Raw genomic sequence first — 17,275 nt, forward strand, 5'->3', positions numbered from 1 at the left:
ACAGCTGCATTTCAAGAACAACAGCCAGCTTTGAAGCATTTTAATGTGCTGTTTTCATCATCTTCTTCCCAGCTCTGTGATAGCTCTGAAAACCATCATCCCTGCAAACTTAGTGAAAGCCAGCAACCTAGAAGTCGGCCTTAGTCTGTTTAGGCTATTACACAATACCATAGAGTGAGTATCACATAAACAATGGAAATGTATGTTTCGCAGTTCTGAAGGCTGAGAAATCCAAGATCAAAGTGCGGGAAGATTCAGTGTCTGGCAAGGGACTGATTTCTGTGTCATAGATGGCCATCTTCTTACTGTGTCCTCAGATGGTGGAAGGGGTGAGGGAACTCTACGGAGTCTCTTTGTAAGAGCACGAATCCCATTCACAATGGCTTCACTCTCATGATCCAATCATGTCGCATAGGCCCCCGCCTTCTAATACCATCACATTGGGGGTTTGAATTTCAACATTTGAATTTTAGAGGGACACAAACATTCTGTCCTTGTCATATAACTGGAGGGGGGACAATTGTTTTGGATTCCCCCCAAAGTTAACATTCACATTGTCATTATTTGATCTTTCTGGCTAAATGAACTTTGCAAAAATGACAAAAAACATGTATTTCCCATAGCAGGGTGGCAATGGTTTTTTGTTTTATCATGGGCTTTGATATGTAATTTTTTTTTAAATTTCTTCTCTGGTTGATAGGTCTGTAATAAGTTTATTCTTCAAACATTTATTTATGGTACACATAAATGACAGATATTACACTAGGGGATTTTCTGATATTGAGAAATCACTTTCCAATAATACTGTGTATTTTAAAAGTTGTAACATACATAGAAACATACAACTTACCCAATAAAATGCTAAAATAAGAGAAATATAACACAAACTTTGTAAATGTACCCAAACTCACTCTAAAGTTTTAGTGTCTCAGACGGTTTTAGATGAAATTTTACTAGACTCATCAGATTAATTTTTCCTTTAGTATTTTGATAAACTGAGAATAGATCAAAGAATAAAATTAGCTGACACAATTTTATATTATTAAAACATACGTGAAAAACTCTGGCATTTTATTAAAAAACTATGCGAATTCCTGAATCTGATATTCACCTTTCATATATTCACAACTGGCAAATGCCTAGTTTTAAATAACACATTTGTGTGTGACCTTTTAAGAAAATTACCCATGTCTTTGTTTAGAGTGCAGAGGGCATGGATTTCACAGAGCATTTCCCACTAAATGGAGTATATTACTCCGATTTCATAGCCATGTTGTCAGGAAGTGGCACTTCATTAAGATAATGTGACCTTTAGAATATTCTTCCAACCTTTTACTATGTCTTTGGTAGTGGGATTTGTACTTTAACTTCCGTAGCTTTTTGATAAGTTGGAAATAAAAAGTAATTGAAAGCTACATTTTTTATTTCACTTCATCTATACATTGTGTGTGGGCTTTTCCCCCTAAAATGGCAAAAAATGTCAGGTAAAGGATTTTTGTTCAAACGAGGGATTATCTGCCAGGAAAATATCTTTTAGAGTTAAAATCAAATTGGCAAGTTTATACCTATTGTGGAAAGGAAGAAAGGGAGAAAATGGCTATGTAGAAAAAAAGCAAAAATTGTTCTTTTTTTCTACTGCATTTTCAAAAAAGTTGAGAAAGGCCCCCAAAGCCTTTTTTCTTGTTTTGTGATGACAGTGAGATCATGTTTTCAGTGTGCTTGCTGTGGCAACTTGAAATTGTTTGTTCATTTGAAGCCATCATTGAAAGTAGAGATTTAACTTCTAAAACCATTTTTTTTTTTTTTAGTGGTGAAGTCAAAGTAAGCAATTAAAGGAAAGAGGAAAGGAGATTATTGTTCTGGTTAGACTTGAAGTAGCATTTCTCAGGAACCATTTATGTATCATTTGGTTTATTTATAGGATTGAATTTTATGATCGGAATTGAGTTTTTCAATGAATATCTTAAAATATATTTACAGCTAAGTATTGTTTTATTTTAATATGTGGATACTCTTAGGTTTCAGAGCATGTATTTCTTAATCAGTTCTTTGGCAACTGTAACATTAAGGTTCTCTTTTTAATATATTTGAAATGGAGCATTCATAATACACCCTGGGAGTGGCTGCATTAGGTGAAATCACAGAACCATATGGTGGCCTGAAAGCTGCATAGGGAGTTTTTGATTCTTTTACTAGATATGTTGCTTTAGACAAACCACTTAGTTTCCTAAGCTTTCTTTTCTCTATTAGAAAAATAACAGTATAAATTAGGGATGTAATCAGTTGCAAATACAGTAGTCTCCCTTTATCCATGGGGATACATCCTAAGAGCCCTCCCCCAGTGGATGCCTTTAACCTTGAATAGTACTCAACCCCACAGATATATTTTTTTTCCTAGGATCAGCCAGGATCAACTGATTATCTGCCTCAGGTAATCCTGGCTCATCAAGCCATGATGATCTTGATGATTTAGTATTGGAACAGATGATATTGATGACCAAGAGGTGGGTAGCTTATATACAGCATGGATATGCTAGACCAAGGGATTATTCACACACTAGGTAAATGGGAGTGGGACAGATCAAGATTTCATCATGCTACCCAGAATGGTGAGCTATTTGAAATGTATATGTTTAGATAACATTTGACCTGACTGTAGGTAACTGAAACCATGGAAAGTAAACCCAGAGATAAGGAAGAGTTTTTGTAACAGAAAACCTGGGTATAGAGGCCTAAAAATTAGACGCAGACTTTTCTAAGCCAGGATGTGTATAGTGCAAGGTAGTCTGGCCTGGCCAGCCAATGCTATCGTCAGGACTCCATCCTTTGTATCCCCTCTATTTGAGATTGTAGCACCATGGCCACAAGAGAGCTGTTAAACCTCTAAGGGTTTTGTCCACATTCCAGGTAAGGGGAAAAGAAATACCAGAGTTTTTTCCTGATGAGGTTTTATCCTTTAATAAAAAAGGGGATTGATCCCTAGCTGACTTCTCTCTGTACCTCATTAACCAGAATTCTGTCACATAACCTCCCATAGCTGCAAGAGAGTCAGAAAAATCAAGCATTAAGCTCTCTGGATTCTGTAATAGAGGAAGACAAGAGAGAAAGTAGTTGAGAAAGGGTGTTGATTAATCTGTAATATGGACCGCAATTAAATACAGCAAGTTCTCAAATGTTGTTTTGTTCAATATTGTTTTGTTATAATGTTGTTGTGAAAAAAATAATAATTTCCAGCTGGGGCCACTCTGTGTGTGGAGACTGCACATTTTTTTTCCATGTCTGCATGGGTTTTCTCCAGGTACTCTGATTACCTCCCAAATTCCAAAGATGTGCACGTTAGGGTAATTGGTGTGTATAAATGGTCCCAGTCTAAGTAAGCGTGGGGGTGTGTGTGTGAGTGTGCCCTGGGATGAAGTGGCATCCTGTCCAGTGGATTTCCACCTTGTGACCCAACTGCCGGGATAGGCTGTAGCAACCCATGATACTGAGCTGGAATAATTGGGTAAATAATTATCTTACTTGATTGAATAATCTTTATTATTTATTTAATTAATTATTTTTGAGACGGGGTTTCACTCTTGTTGCCCAGGCTGGAGTGCAGTGGCGTGATCTCAGCTCACTGCAACCTCTTCCTCCTGGGTTCAAACAATTCTCCTGCTCAGCCTCCCGAGTAGCTGGGATCACAGGGATGCACCACCACGTCTAGCTAATTTTTCAATTTTTAGTAGAGACGTGGTTTTGCCATGTTTAAAAATGCATTTAAAGCTCACATTTATTTCAATGTTTAATATTAGAAGTGTTTTGGGTCTTCATTTCGAAGTTTGATGTTTTCTGACCAGAAATATACTGTGGGGCTGTTGTTTTTTATCAATTCACTCATGGTAAAACTGGTTTCATTATACAGTTTTGCTTAAAGTCACAGTTTCTGAAACCCTATTGATGATGTTAGTTGAGGAATTACCATACTATAAAGGTAAAGTTTTTCTAAATGTAACAGATTAAGGTTATAGAAATAGTATCAATTTAGGTGAAATGAATTAATATTGCCGTTATATTTTATTATGACCACATCTAATTGAGGGTGTTATCTTCAGTTATGAGTGCACATAAGAGTTAATGTAGCTTCAAAACTATGTCAGCAGGATGTGAGTTGTGTTGACAATATGTCATGTATCGATAAGATGAAAAAACTAGGGTTGTTTTACTTGAAGAATAAAAAAAATAGTAGAGGCATAAGAGCTGCACACTTATTTGAAGAAGGAAATATACTTAGTATGGGTTAATAAAGCTAGCATTAGTGAGGAAGACAGATATTGGGTCAGTATAAAAGTATTTCTTAAGAACCAGGGATGTAAACTCCTCTTTCTGTTCAATAAGAAATGGCATAAAAAATTTACTGGGTCCTGTAGATTGAGGATGGGAAATTTTCATTGATGATGTGTATGGTCCCATCCAACCTTAAGATTTGAAGATTCTTTTCGTTTACACTTAGAGCCAAATATGGGTAATTCTTCCATAATATATTAGTTTTCTATTGCTGCATAACAAATGAACACAAACTTAGTGGGTTAAACAATACCCATTTATTATGTCAGTTTCCATGGGTCAGGAGTCTAGGCATAGCTTTGAGGGGTCTCCTGTCCTGAAACCCAGGGTTTCACAAGGCAACATTCAAGTCTGGACAGGCTGCATTTCTCTCTAGAGCTCACAGACCTGTGGAGGTGGTTATTGGCAGGATTCAGTTTCTTGTGGTTATAGAACTGAGCCTCTCAGCTCCTAGAGGTCACAGGTAGTCCCCTGTTCCATAGCTTCTGCACTGGCAGTCAGTATCATAGCAACTTTCTTCTTCAAGGTCAGCGGAAGAGTCTCTCGATCAGTCAGCTAAGGCAGAGGTTTAGATAACATAATCTAACCATGGGCGCAACATCCTTTGTCGTATTCTGTTATTTAGAAGCTAATTACACTTATGGAGAAGGGATTATACAAAGGTGTGGATTTTAGGAGGTGAAAATTCTTGGGAGTCACTGTGGGGTCTGGTTGTCACAAATGGTACTTGGGATTGAATTCTGAAGTACAGTGAAGGTAAAGCGTGATTGTGGCTTTCCCATATCCATTTGGCTACAAAGCTTAAGAACCAACTGAACATGTAAAGAGGAAGCCTAACGAAAGCAGAAGAGGCATTTGCCGAGACCAGCTCGGTTGGGGAGACCCTCAGCCAGTGGTGCTAGAGGAATTAAAAACACACACACAGGAATATAGAGGTGTGGAGTGGGAAATCAGGGGTCTCGCAGCCTTCAGAGCTGAGAGCTTCGAACAGAGATTTACCTATGTCTTTATTAACAGCAAGCCAGTGATAAGCATTGTTTCTATAGATTATAGATTAACTAAAAGTATTCCTTATGGGAAATAAAGGGATGGATCTGGCTAGTTATCTGCAGCAGGAGCGTGTACTTAAGGCACAGATCACTCATGCTGTTGTTTGTGGTTTAAGAACATCTTTAAGTGGTTTTCTGCCCTGAGTGGGCCAGGTGTTCCTTGCCCTCATTCCAGTAAATTCACAACCTTCCAGGTGGGTGTCATGGCCATCAAGAACATGTCACAGTGCTGCAGAGATTTTATTTATGGCCAGTTTTGGGGCCAGTTTATGGCCAGATTTTGTGGGGGGGCCTGTTTCCCAACATGTTTCCCTTCTTTGATTTGCAAAGTGATAAAAGCAAAGGCAGCTTTGTCATGGTGAGCTACTTCTTGCAGGAGTGAGGATCCACATCTGCAGACTATACAAAGACAAACAACACAGATTAAAATCACAATCATCATTGAAATCACAGAGCTTCCAAGTGTTTTTATCCATTTTAATGGGTTACTAGCTGCTAATCTGTCTGCAGCCCCTTCAAGCACTCCAGTTCCTGGCATTAAGGTCAGGTGTACCTGGGATTTTTAAAATATTTGTTCTTTTAATTTTGCAATATCCAAAAACAAGTTTGTAGAGTGTCCTTCTAGATACTTTTTTATTATTTCCCAAATTTTGATCTTATTAAGAGCTGTTAATAGTTTCCAAAAATCCTTAGGTTTAGCTCCTGTAAAGGGCCATATCATTTGAGGTTGAGGTGCCACTATACTGCCATGGTTCCAGATATAGGAACTCTTGCTGTATTTCTTAACATTTCTACCATCTGACCATTTTGTTCAGACCGGCTTAACATAGTGTGGCCGTGGCATGCAAACCGAGAGGTGCAATTCAAGCTAAACATCCCCTTAGGGGACCAATCAATAATGATTCCATAGGAATTGTTGTGCAGCACCTCTGCCTGTTCAGCAATGTGATCTTCCTAAATAAGTACGTTCATTTTTTCTGAACAGGTTCAATTTTGTTTACAAATAGGTTTTTGAGGGTGGTATGCCTCAATTTTAGGAGCAGATTTATTATGGTAAGTACTGAGATCAGAAAGCATGTGTAACTATGTCATAGAATGATTACATTCAGGCATTATTGCCAGCCAAGATTGATAAATATGCCCAATAAGTATAATTGTTCTCTGTGTCAGCCTTTGTTGTAGGAATACTCATGGCAATGGTGATCACCGCTATCATAGCTACCATTAAATTCCTTATTGTGACTGGTTGTCCCGCTTTCCTCAGGTTTTCTTCCGCCATCTGTGACAGCTTCTTGATCCTCCCCAGGTGGTTGGCTGTGATCAACGGGTGTTGCTTGTGACAGTTGGGATCCTCCTCAGCGTCAGCCTCAACATGGCTGCAACCAGGGGGTCCTCGGGATCCTCCTGGAATGTCTGCCTCAGCATCTGGCTCATGATAAGGTTTCAGGTGTCTTGACAGTATCCAAATTGGCTGTTGATTCAGCCCTGGAGAAACACAAGCATAACCTCTACCCCAAGTTATTATTTTACCTGTTTCCCAACTTTCTGTAATACAAAGTGAGAAAAGGTGTCCACACATACATGTAACATGTGTGACATCCATTTGCCGAAGAGAATTAGGTTCCAATCCTCGAGGATTAACTCCTCCCATAAAACATGAGGAATGTACCATTTGGCAAGTTGGGCATCGCTGGATAATAGCTTTAGCTTCTTTCCAGGTAATGCTGTATCTGCATTTGAGACCAGAGGCATTAACATGGGTTAAATTGTGAAAATGTCTCGCATTAGATATTGCATTAGCAACTAGGCAATCAGCCATTTGATTCCCTTAAGTCAAAGTTCCTGGAAGAGGTGTATGAGCCCAATGTGAGTGATGTAAAAAGGGTTCATTCTACTGCTAACTATTGTTTGCAATTTGGTAAATAAAGTCATCAGTTGTTCATCTGTATGAAATCGTAACTGAGCATTTTCAATTAACTGTGTAGAATGAACCACGTATGAAGAATCAGAACTCACATTCATAGGCATATTAAAAGCAGTCAATACCTCAATTACAGCTACAAGCTCCGCTTTTTGAGCTGAAGTATAGGGCATCTGGAAAACTTTACTTTTTAAGCCAGAATAAGAAGCTTTACTGTTGCTAGACCCATCTGTAAAACAATGAAAATGCTTAGCAGGCTGCAGGTTGTTTACCGCTGGAATTGTAAATGCAAACCATTCACAGTCTTGCTCATCTAAAGGGATAGTAAAGAAACAGTCTTTTAAATCTATGACTATTAAGGGCCAATTTTTTGGAATTATAGCAGGAGAAGGCAATCCTGGCTGTAATGCTCCCTTAGGTTGTATAACTGAATTGATAGCTCTTAAGTCAGTTAACATTCTCCATTTACCTCATTTTTTCTTAATTTCAAAAACTGGAAAATTCCAAGGGGAAAATGTTGGAGCTATGTGCTCATTTTCTAATTGTTCACTAACTAATCCCTAAAGCCTACAGTTTCTCTTCACTTAGCAGCCATTGTTCTATCCAAATTGGCTTATCTGTTAACCATTTTAAAGGTATAGGTTCTCGAGGCTTAACAATGGCCACTATCAAAAATGATATCTTAAACCTTGGTGGGAACTTTGTCTTTCCCCTTGAAGCGGTTCCTTCAAACCTTGCAAATTTTTTCCTAGTCCCTTAACAGGGACATACCCCATTTCATGTATCATGTGTTGACTTTGAGGGCTGTATAATTGTTCTGGAATTAGAACTTGTACTCCCCTTTATTGTAATAAATCTCCCCCATAAACGTATAGGTACAGAAGTTGAAATTGGTTGAATAGTCCCAGGTTGTCCATCAGGCCCTTCACAATGCAAAATATAACTACTTTGATATACTTCAGGGGCTTTACCAACTCCACCTATGTTAAATTGAGCGGGTTGAATTGACCACGCGGATAGCCAGTGCTGTAGAGAAATGATTGAAATGTCCTCCTGTATCTACCAAACCCTTAAATTTCTTTCCCTGAATAGTTATTTCACAGGTAGGACATTTATCAGTAATTTGGTTCACCCAATAAGCTGCTTTGCCTTGTTTATTTGTGCTTCCAAATCCTCCTGTTCGTTTAATTTCACTTTTTCCCATTCTCACATACGGCACAATCAGGAGCTGTGCTATATGCTCTCCTGGCCCTGCTTTCCAGGGAACAGAAGTAGATACAACAATTTGAATTTCCCCATTGTAATCTGAATCAATGACTCCTATATGTATTTGTACCCCTTTCAAATTTAAACTAGACCTTCCTAGAAGTAATCATATCGTTCCCACTGGCAAGGGTCTACAGACTCCTGTTGGGACCTTTTGCGGGGGTTCCCCAGGCAGAAGGCTCACAGCTTTTGTGCAGCATAAATCTACTGCAGCACTACTGGCTGTGGCAGGGGACAGACATTGTACAGGGGTGAGGGAATGCCCTGAGCTGGAAATGCCCCAGTTTGGAATGGGGCCTGGGACAGGCTCCTCATGGCGTTTCCCGAAATCGGGTTCCCATCTTTATCAAACTTAGAGTGACACTGATTAGCCCAATGTTTTCCTTTTTTACATTTTGGACATATTTCAGGCTCAGCAGTTTTCTATTTTCCCCTATCTGGTGGCCTGACTCGCTGATTTTTTCTACATTCTTTTTTAGTATGACCATGCTTCCCACAGTTAAAACAAGCTCCAGGGAACAAAGTATTTCCTTTATCCACTCAGTCCTGCCATTGCCTGTGCCAACAAAGTAGCTTTATCCAGATTACCTCCAGTACCATCACAGGCCTTGATATAATCAACTAAATGTGCTTTCCCGAATTTAAAAGAAAAAGCACCAAATGTAGCTATAATATTTCCCTGTTGATCTAGGGGGTGTATTCTAACAGGGGACTGCCAAGCCTCTATGTCACCCTCTTGTCTAGCTTGCTGAATTCCTGCCTGAATGGAACTGAGAGTGGTCGCCCGAGGCGCTGCTCGAATAGTCACTGGGGCAACTACTTTTTGCCCAGTGTCCTCCGGAAAAGAAAGATCTGGAGGGTCAGGCCACTCTTTTTCTTCAAAATAATAATGAGGGGGTACAGAAGGGTAGGGATGAACCTCTCCCTCCTTTGCCACTTTAGCTTTAGCTGGCAAACAATCCTGCTCTGTAACCTCTTCTGTTACTTGGTTATACTCTCCTTCCTCCTCATCATTAGTGTGAAAAGGTTCCAAAGTGGAATGAACCAGAGCCCACACTTGTCCCATTGTTACCCTGATGCTTCTGAGCTCCCCTTCTTACTCACCATGGGAATTGCTTTAAGAGTGCTCGGGTGTCCTACAGCTTAATTTTCCACATTCTCCAACCATCGCTCCGGTGACCCTTCAACCTGGATTCGAGCCCCCATATATGGGTGCCACTTGCCGAGACAAGCTGGGTCAGGGAGATCCTCACCCAGTGGCGCTAGAGGAATTAAAGACATACACACAGAAATATAGAGGTGTGGAGTGGGAAATCAGGGGTCTTACAGCCTTCAGAGCTTAGAGCTTCCAACAGAGATTTACCTATGTATTTATTAACAGCAAGCCAGTGATAAGCATTGTTTCTATAGATTATAGATTAACTAAAAGTATTCCTTATGGGAAATAAAGGGATGGGCCGAAATAAAGGGATGGGTCTGGCTAGTTATCTGCAGCAGGAGCATATCCTTAAGGCACAGATTACTCATGCTATTGTTTGTGGTTTAAGAAAACCTTTAAGCGGTTTTCCACCCTGGGTGGGCCAGGTGTTTCTTGCCCTCATTCCGGTAAACCCACAACCTTCCAATGTGGGCATCATGGCCATCATGTACATGTCACAGTGCTTCAGAGATTTTGTTTATGGCCAGTTTTGGGGCCAGTTTATGGCCAGATTTGGGAGGCCTGTTCCCAACAGCATTTTCATTTCTAATTGTAGATAATGTAAGTTGCTTTCACATTGACTACTTTGAAATAGGGAGGACACGACTTGAAGGTCACAGGAGACTGTTTCTTGGCAAGATGTTACTCATTCAATAATAACTGAATTAAGAGGGAGCTCTCATAGTCTAGATTCTATCTATAAGGGAAAAAATAGACAGAAAAATAATAAATACCAACTACGAACATGGTAGGGCTTTAATCACGTTACCATTTTTTTCAGTCACGATCAACCTGACAAACGTGCCTGAAATAACCATTCAGTTTACCCAGACACAACAGAGTGGTGTCCATTTGAAAAGCCAAAGCAATTCTTGATGTATTCTTAGAGCTCAAGATAAATAGATGTGCTACTACTTTTCTACCCTCACCCCGGTTGCCATATCTCCAAATATCTTCATCATGGACCTAGCATCTTAGAAAGTTACAGTGATGTAGGAGACTTTTTGTATTTTCCTCAACTTCCTTCACTACTCTTACCCTGTTGACAATTTATAAGCCCTGCACCATCTGGGGAACAGACTGTTGGCTGCCAAGTAGACTCATTAACATTCCCCTCCAGGAACTCTTGCTGTTTAATTAGGCTGTCAGCTGGATTCAGGCAGTGAGAGCCTTAGGTGGCTGTGTAACAAATCCATGACTCCATGCATTCAGATGTCAAGGTCACTAAGATTCCTGCTTATACTCATATGAGAAAAGGAATCCAGATCGTTGGCTGTTAAAATCCAAGCTATCAATGACTTCAATGTAAACGGGACTTTCCATAGTTAATTGAGACACTAAGTTATCTCCCTAAATTCACAGCTGTCACTACTACGTTGTTTGAGAATCCTCTAACCCCTAGGCCATCATGTCTGGCATTCGGGCTAACTTTCTTGTCAGAGCTAGTCAATAGTGTTTGTAGAGTACATTCCAAACCCATACTGAAATTACTCTATGTACCATAATTAAATGCATCCAATTAATTAAGTTCTCTGAGAACAGATTACTAATAGTGTTAGCACTCTAGACATATTTGATTTAAATAGAACAGTGATTTTTTTTCAATGACAATTTGGTAAACTTCTATTATGAGAAAAATGCTTCTCAGCTGAATGGTTTGGTTACTGTTGTGTAAACAATTTTCTAACCATTGTTAGTTTGAAGGAAAGGGAAAAACTTCTTTAGGCACAATGTGGAAACCTGGAGTTTTCTAAATCCAGAGAGAGAACCATCACCCATAGCTGTCAATCAATTCTAGTAACTTTTGGTTGATTAAGTATTCATCTATCTACTGATTAAGTCATTTAATTTATTAATTTGTCAAATATTTATTGGTTATTCACACATAGCTAGGCCCTGGGCTCGGTGCTATTAATATATTAGTAACTCAGTATAGGCACTGAACAAGTCTCCATTTTACTGAGGGAGGCAGCTATTCATCTAAGAATCATGAAAACAAAATATAATCAAACAATAAGTAAACATACCTACATCCATGAGGTGTCATAACTGAGGGGCCAAATCTGCTGAAAATGGAGGAACGATAAGTCGGGGGATGCCCAATCAACACTTGGTGGAGGCAGGCAGAGAGAACCTTCTGAAAAGAGAAAAAGCACATGCAGACACTCTGTGTCTGTGGGAGCAAGACATCTGTATGAAAGCTGCTAAGCTCATTTTTAGAAAAGAGGTGGAATTACAATAAGTGAGGTCTAAGGAAAGGCTTTCTGAGTCTACCCAGATTGTTAAACTATTTTCTCTACGGCAGCTAGAGTGTCACCTTTCAGCAGTATCCTTAACATTAAGACCTGTGCTGTTTTCTTCGGGCTGTCTAAACCTAATCCTGCCATTGGTGAAAAGAAAAAGTAGTGAATAGATTAGATGGCTCAGTTTTGCTTTTTCCTCCTACCTACTAGTCTTGACTGAAAAAGAATATGATGAATCTTTGTATAATCCTCATAGTGAATTTAGAGGAGTTGTCAGGGACATTGCTTTATAATGGGTTTCTTCTGGTGGTGTGTTGAAAATGCTTGGCCCAAGAAATATTGTTATTAACCTTTTTAAGTAAAATAATGACACTTCGTGTGAAGTCAATGCTTTTTAAAGCTATTTTACCTGTTTCTGTATGTACGTATTTCTTTATTTTTTCTTTAAACATCTTTTATTCATCTCTTTTTTCCCACAAGTTTTTCAAAGGAAGTGAAATATTCTGTTATCTCTAAATAATTATTGTTTTCTTGCTGCTTACAGATGTCAATAGGAGACTTTGAGCTGTGTTTATTTATTTTTTTTTCAAGTTTTAATTTTAAGTGCAATGATCTGGGGTGAATTTTAGGTCTTACGGAAAGCAGCCATATCCATAGACTGCACAGAATCCTCAAAAGCAGTGACCTGCTCCTCCAGCGTATCTGCTCCAACTTTATCATCTTCAGTTACACACTGGATTTGAAGTTTTTAAATTCCATATTCCATCAGAGCTAGTTTAGAGGAGCCCTAGACTAAGCCGTCTGCTTGAATGCTTCTAACACATTCCTCTAGTTTTGCCATATCTGCCACATCATCCCACGGTTTCACATCAGCATGATGGAAAACGGCAACAAGTGCATGTTTTTTGGCTTTCTTTGATTCATTCTGGGCAAGCCATTCTTCCATTAACCTCTTTGCTGCTTCACTTTCCTCCTCCTTATCAGATCCAAGGAGATCAATGTCATCATCATCTTTACTATTTGCAGCTCTGCTTCCTGTAGTGTCTTCTACATTAGCAGGACCGTATTTGCCCAAAGGTTTCTTCACTCCTGGAAGGCTGGCCTTTTCTTTTCATGAGAATTGATGTGACTTTACCAACATAAGGCAAGACACGAGTTCACAGGCAATGGGCTAGAGACTGCTTCAAATACTGCCACATCTGCTTGTGGTGGCACATAACCCTCGATGTAGCTCTTGTCTGCCAGGTAATCGTTGAGCACATGGAGGCCAGCAGGGCTTTTCAGGTCTCTGAAACCCATGGTGTCAGCTATATCTGAGAGCTGGGTAGCAGCAAAATGAAAGAGTGTAAATTGTGGGCACCCCTGCTAAGAGAGGGAAAAAAAGCTAGTTTTGGTTTGTTAAAACCCAAAGACACACAGAAAGACAACAAACCCCAACTGTATTTAGCAAGCTGTCACAGACTGTCTTTTCAAGAGAAAGATGAAAGTGCTCACAGGCTGCCAGGGAAATCATACTTGGATTTCAATATATTAAAGTCCCCTTCCTATTTCACTTATAAACATATCTGTGGAGAAAGAAAGGAAGAAAAGTTCATAAATACAAATAGAATTTCATCCACATGTTCCAAAATTGCTGTGATATGATTTCTGTTTTATAGACTTCACTTATAAGAAAGGTTACACAGTGTGAGCAATCTGTCAAATATCCCACAAATGGCAAGTGCTACATTTGACGGATAGGCATTGTTTTAAATATTTTCAATTAATGCTTTTGGTCTGGATAGTTCTTTAAAATTAATCTCAATTGTATGAATAGTATGTTGTGTTTAATTATTAACATTGAACATTGTTAATATTTGTACAAGTAACTTTACAAATATAACTCAAAATGATCTTTACTATCTGGGCATTAAAGCTAATAGCTGTACTATATTAGCTATTTCACTGTGTTAGCTACAGGGTATACATAGTAGGACAATATCTGGGACTCAGGGTGGACCACAAGCTGACTGTGAGTTTATAAAGAAATTCTTCATTCTGAGTGCCGTGGCTCATGCCTGTAATCCCAGCACTTTGGGAGGCCAAGGTGAGTGGATCACCTGAGGTTGGGAGTTTGAGACCAGCCTGACCAACATGGAGAAATCCCATCTCTACTAAAAATACAAAATTAGCCAGGTGTGGTGGCACATGCCTGTAATCCCAGCTATTTGGGAGGCTGAGGCAGGAGAATGTCTTGAACCCGGGAGGTGGAGGTCGCAGTGAGCTGAGATCGTGCCATTGCACTCCAGCCTGGGCAACAAGAGCGAAATTCCGTCTCAAAAAAACAAAAAAAATCCTTCAGAGAGGCGTAATGTATTTGTAATTTTATAAATACATAGTCATGCAGTCATCCATTTTTCTTTTCTTAAAAAAATTGGAATATGAGATATTTAAGAAAAGAGTAGAAGAGGGCAACAACCTCATTAAAATGCCAGAAAATATTACCAATGAGAAAAGCCTAAATAAATTGGAATTAGTTCATGTGCAGATGAAAAAGCTAATGGTCTTTCATAAGTCAATAATGATTTTAAGCAGCAAGGAAAGCATTTTATAAGCAGAATTGTGATCAGTTGGTTTTATTATTCAGTGAAAATAAAGTATGAGAAAATAAATCTACACTGGAATTTTATATGAAAATATTCTATTACATCTGTTGCTGTTACATGTGCTGGATGTTTTCCTGTTTAAAGTCTTCATTCATAGACATTTCAAATGCACAATTTCATAGTCTTCTGCTAGGGCTGGCTAAAGTGATGGCAAAAGAAACCAAGTACTCTAGATTGTTCCATGGATGGGGAGGGAGAAAGTAAGTGGAAAGAAGGATATAGCAGTGTCCAAATTTGAATCAAAAATATCTAAATTTCCTCAGTCTTAGGAAACATAGATTATTTCTCTTGTCTTCCATTCGTTTTCCAAATATAAGGAATAAAATCAGTTATTTAGTTTCACCTGCTCACTTGCACAAATATATATATATATATATATATAGTTTTATACACCACAAAATTATATATTGTAGTAAATCCATGAGCTTGTGCCTATGTAATTTTGCCTGTATTAGCCATTCTAAGTTGTACTAAGGAAAGTCTTGCATTAAAGGAGATACATAGATGCACTTGGGTAAATATAGAAGTCTTCAACTGGATTCAAACAGATGGGACTTAACCACAACTGGAACTCATACATTATGGTAGCAGAAAAGCTGGATCACAGGTGCAAAGGAAGCCCAGAAGTTTCTTGGTAAGTTTAAGAAAGAAAAGGGGGAAAGGAGTCTTTATTTTCTTCTGTTTAACATGAACAAAACCCATTTAATTACTGTCAGAACAGTGGAAAGAGATGGTGTTGTGTTAACTTTGAATGAAGAGAGGATAAATGTCTACTGCTTTGAATCTTTTCTAATTTAGCATTACTATTTGGGTGAGGTGATAGAGACAGCAACTTAATCTTGAAGGAAAACTGCGGGAGCTTGTTTTGGTTAAACAATGTACTTTTGCCATCCTGACAGGATTATTGATAGAGAAAGAAACTCAAGGTCACAGGCCTTGATATTTTGCTCATTCTATGGCAATCTTATTTTTGGAGATTGTTGGCTCAGCTAGTTCTTTGCTAGATGCTGGGAAGATAAATTTGAACTTGGGCTTGTGACACCACTTAACTTGTAATAATGATTGTTATCAGTGCCTCTCCATCCTGTTTGTAGGACTGGAAGTTTGGCTGTGTGTGTGTGTGTGTGTGTGTGTGTGTGTGTGTGTGTGTGTGTGTGTGTGTATGTGTGTGTGTTTCCAACTGTGAATGACATTTGAAATGCCCAGCTATTTCTTCCAAAGTGGTGGTTGGGAATTACTACTATCATAGAACTATAAATGCACTTACATTATTTAGGGCAAGGAAATGCTGTTGATCCATTTGTCTCTACAACGGGGCTAATTTTTTCATTTGATTTTATAAACTTAATCTTAACCAATCATTTAGCAAGAACTATTTAACTATCATATATACGTTTTAATCTGTTTCGGTTTGTGAAAACCCAAAGACATGCAGAAAGAAAACAAACCCTAATTGTATTTAGCAAGCACTCACAGACTCTCTTTTCAAGAGAAAGATGAAAGTGCTCATAGGCTGCAAGGGAAATCATACTTGGATTTCAATATATTAAACTCCCCTTCCTATTTCACTTATAAATATATCTCTGGAGAAAGAACCAAAGAAACTTTGGTTTATTTACTAAATAAATTTTTTACTTGTAAACTCTGTGATAATAATGTATTTCATACTTAACATATTTTTTTCTACACATATTTTTATAAAATGGAGCTGGCTATGTTTTTTGTTTGTGAAAACAATGTAAGTATACAGTTTTGAGACAGTCAACTAGTAGGTAAAAGTTCAGGAAAAGGAGACAAAATGATTATAATGCAAAGGTAAACAGTCTGTTTACCTTTAAGTGACAGCTGAATTATTGCAATGTCACAGAGTAACTCGGCAGGATTTAGGATTATGAAAACATTTTTATCACTTGTTAGTTAAATAGTATTTAAAAATTAAACAATTGATTTGATAAATATGTATGTAGTTGCTTAATATAGGTAATTTTTAAGCATTATTTTAAACTGCTAAAAAGCTTGAGGAACAAATCCTTCGAAACATAGACTTGTCCAGGTGCAATGGTTCATGCCTGTAATCTCAGCACTTTAGGAGGCAGAGTAAAATAAATATAAACAGCCTGTTTATATTTATTTTACTGCTTTTGAGACAGGGTCTTGTTCTGTCACCCAGGCTGGAATGCAGTGTCGTCATCACAGCTCACTGCAGCCTCCACCTTCTGAGCCCAAGCAGTCCTCTTGCCTTAGCCTCCCCAGTAGTTGAGGCCACAGGAATGTGCCACTATGTCCCCACTAATTTTTTTACTTTTATTTTTTATAGAGATGGATCTCCCTACATTTCCCAGGCTAGTCTCAAACTCTTGGGCTAAACCAATGCTCCTGCCTCTGCCTCCTAAAGTGCTGAGATTACAGGCATGAACCATTGCACCCGGCCCAGTCTGTTTTTGGAAGGATTTGTTCCTCAAGCTTTTTAGCAGTTTAAAATAATGCTTAAAAATTATCTATATTAGGCAACTACATTTGTATTTGTCAAATCAGTTGTTTAATTTTTAAGTACTATTTAACTAATAAGTGATACAAATGTTTTCATAATCCTAAATCCTGCTGAGTTACTCTGTGACACTGCAATA

General features: G+C 38.5%; 1 protein-coding gene and 1 pseudogene across 16 annotated transcripts in view; one reads left to right on the plus strand and one right to left on the minus strand.

The window, feature by feature from the left end:
* Nucleotides 1-17,275, plus strand: part of NAALADL2 (N-acetylated alpha-linked acidic dipeptidase like 2) — a 1,364,432-nt gene that overhangs the window by 604,691 nt on the left and 742,466 nt on the right. The window lies entirely within an intron of this gene.
* LOC109026090 (elongation factor 1-beta-like) lies at nt 12,629-13,302 on the minus strand (annotated as a pseudogene).

This window comes from Gorilla gorilla, chromosome 2 (assembly GCF_029281585.2).
Source record: "Gorilla gorilla gorilla isolate KB3781 chromosome 2, NHGRI_mGorGor1-v2.1_pri, whole genome shotgun sequence".
NCBI classification, from domain to species: domain Eukaryota; kingdom Metazoa; phylum Chordata; class Mammalia; order Primates; family Hominidae; genus Gorilla; species Gorilla gorilla.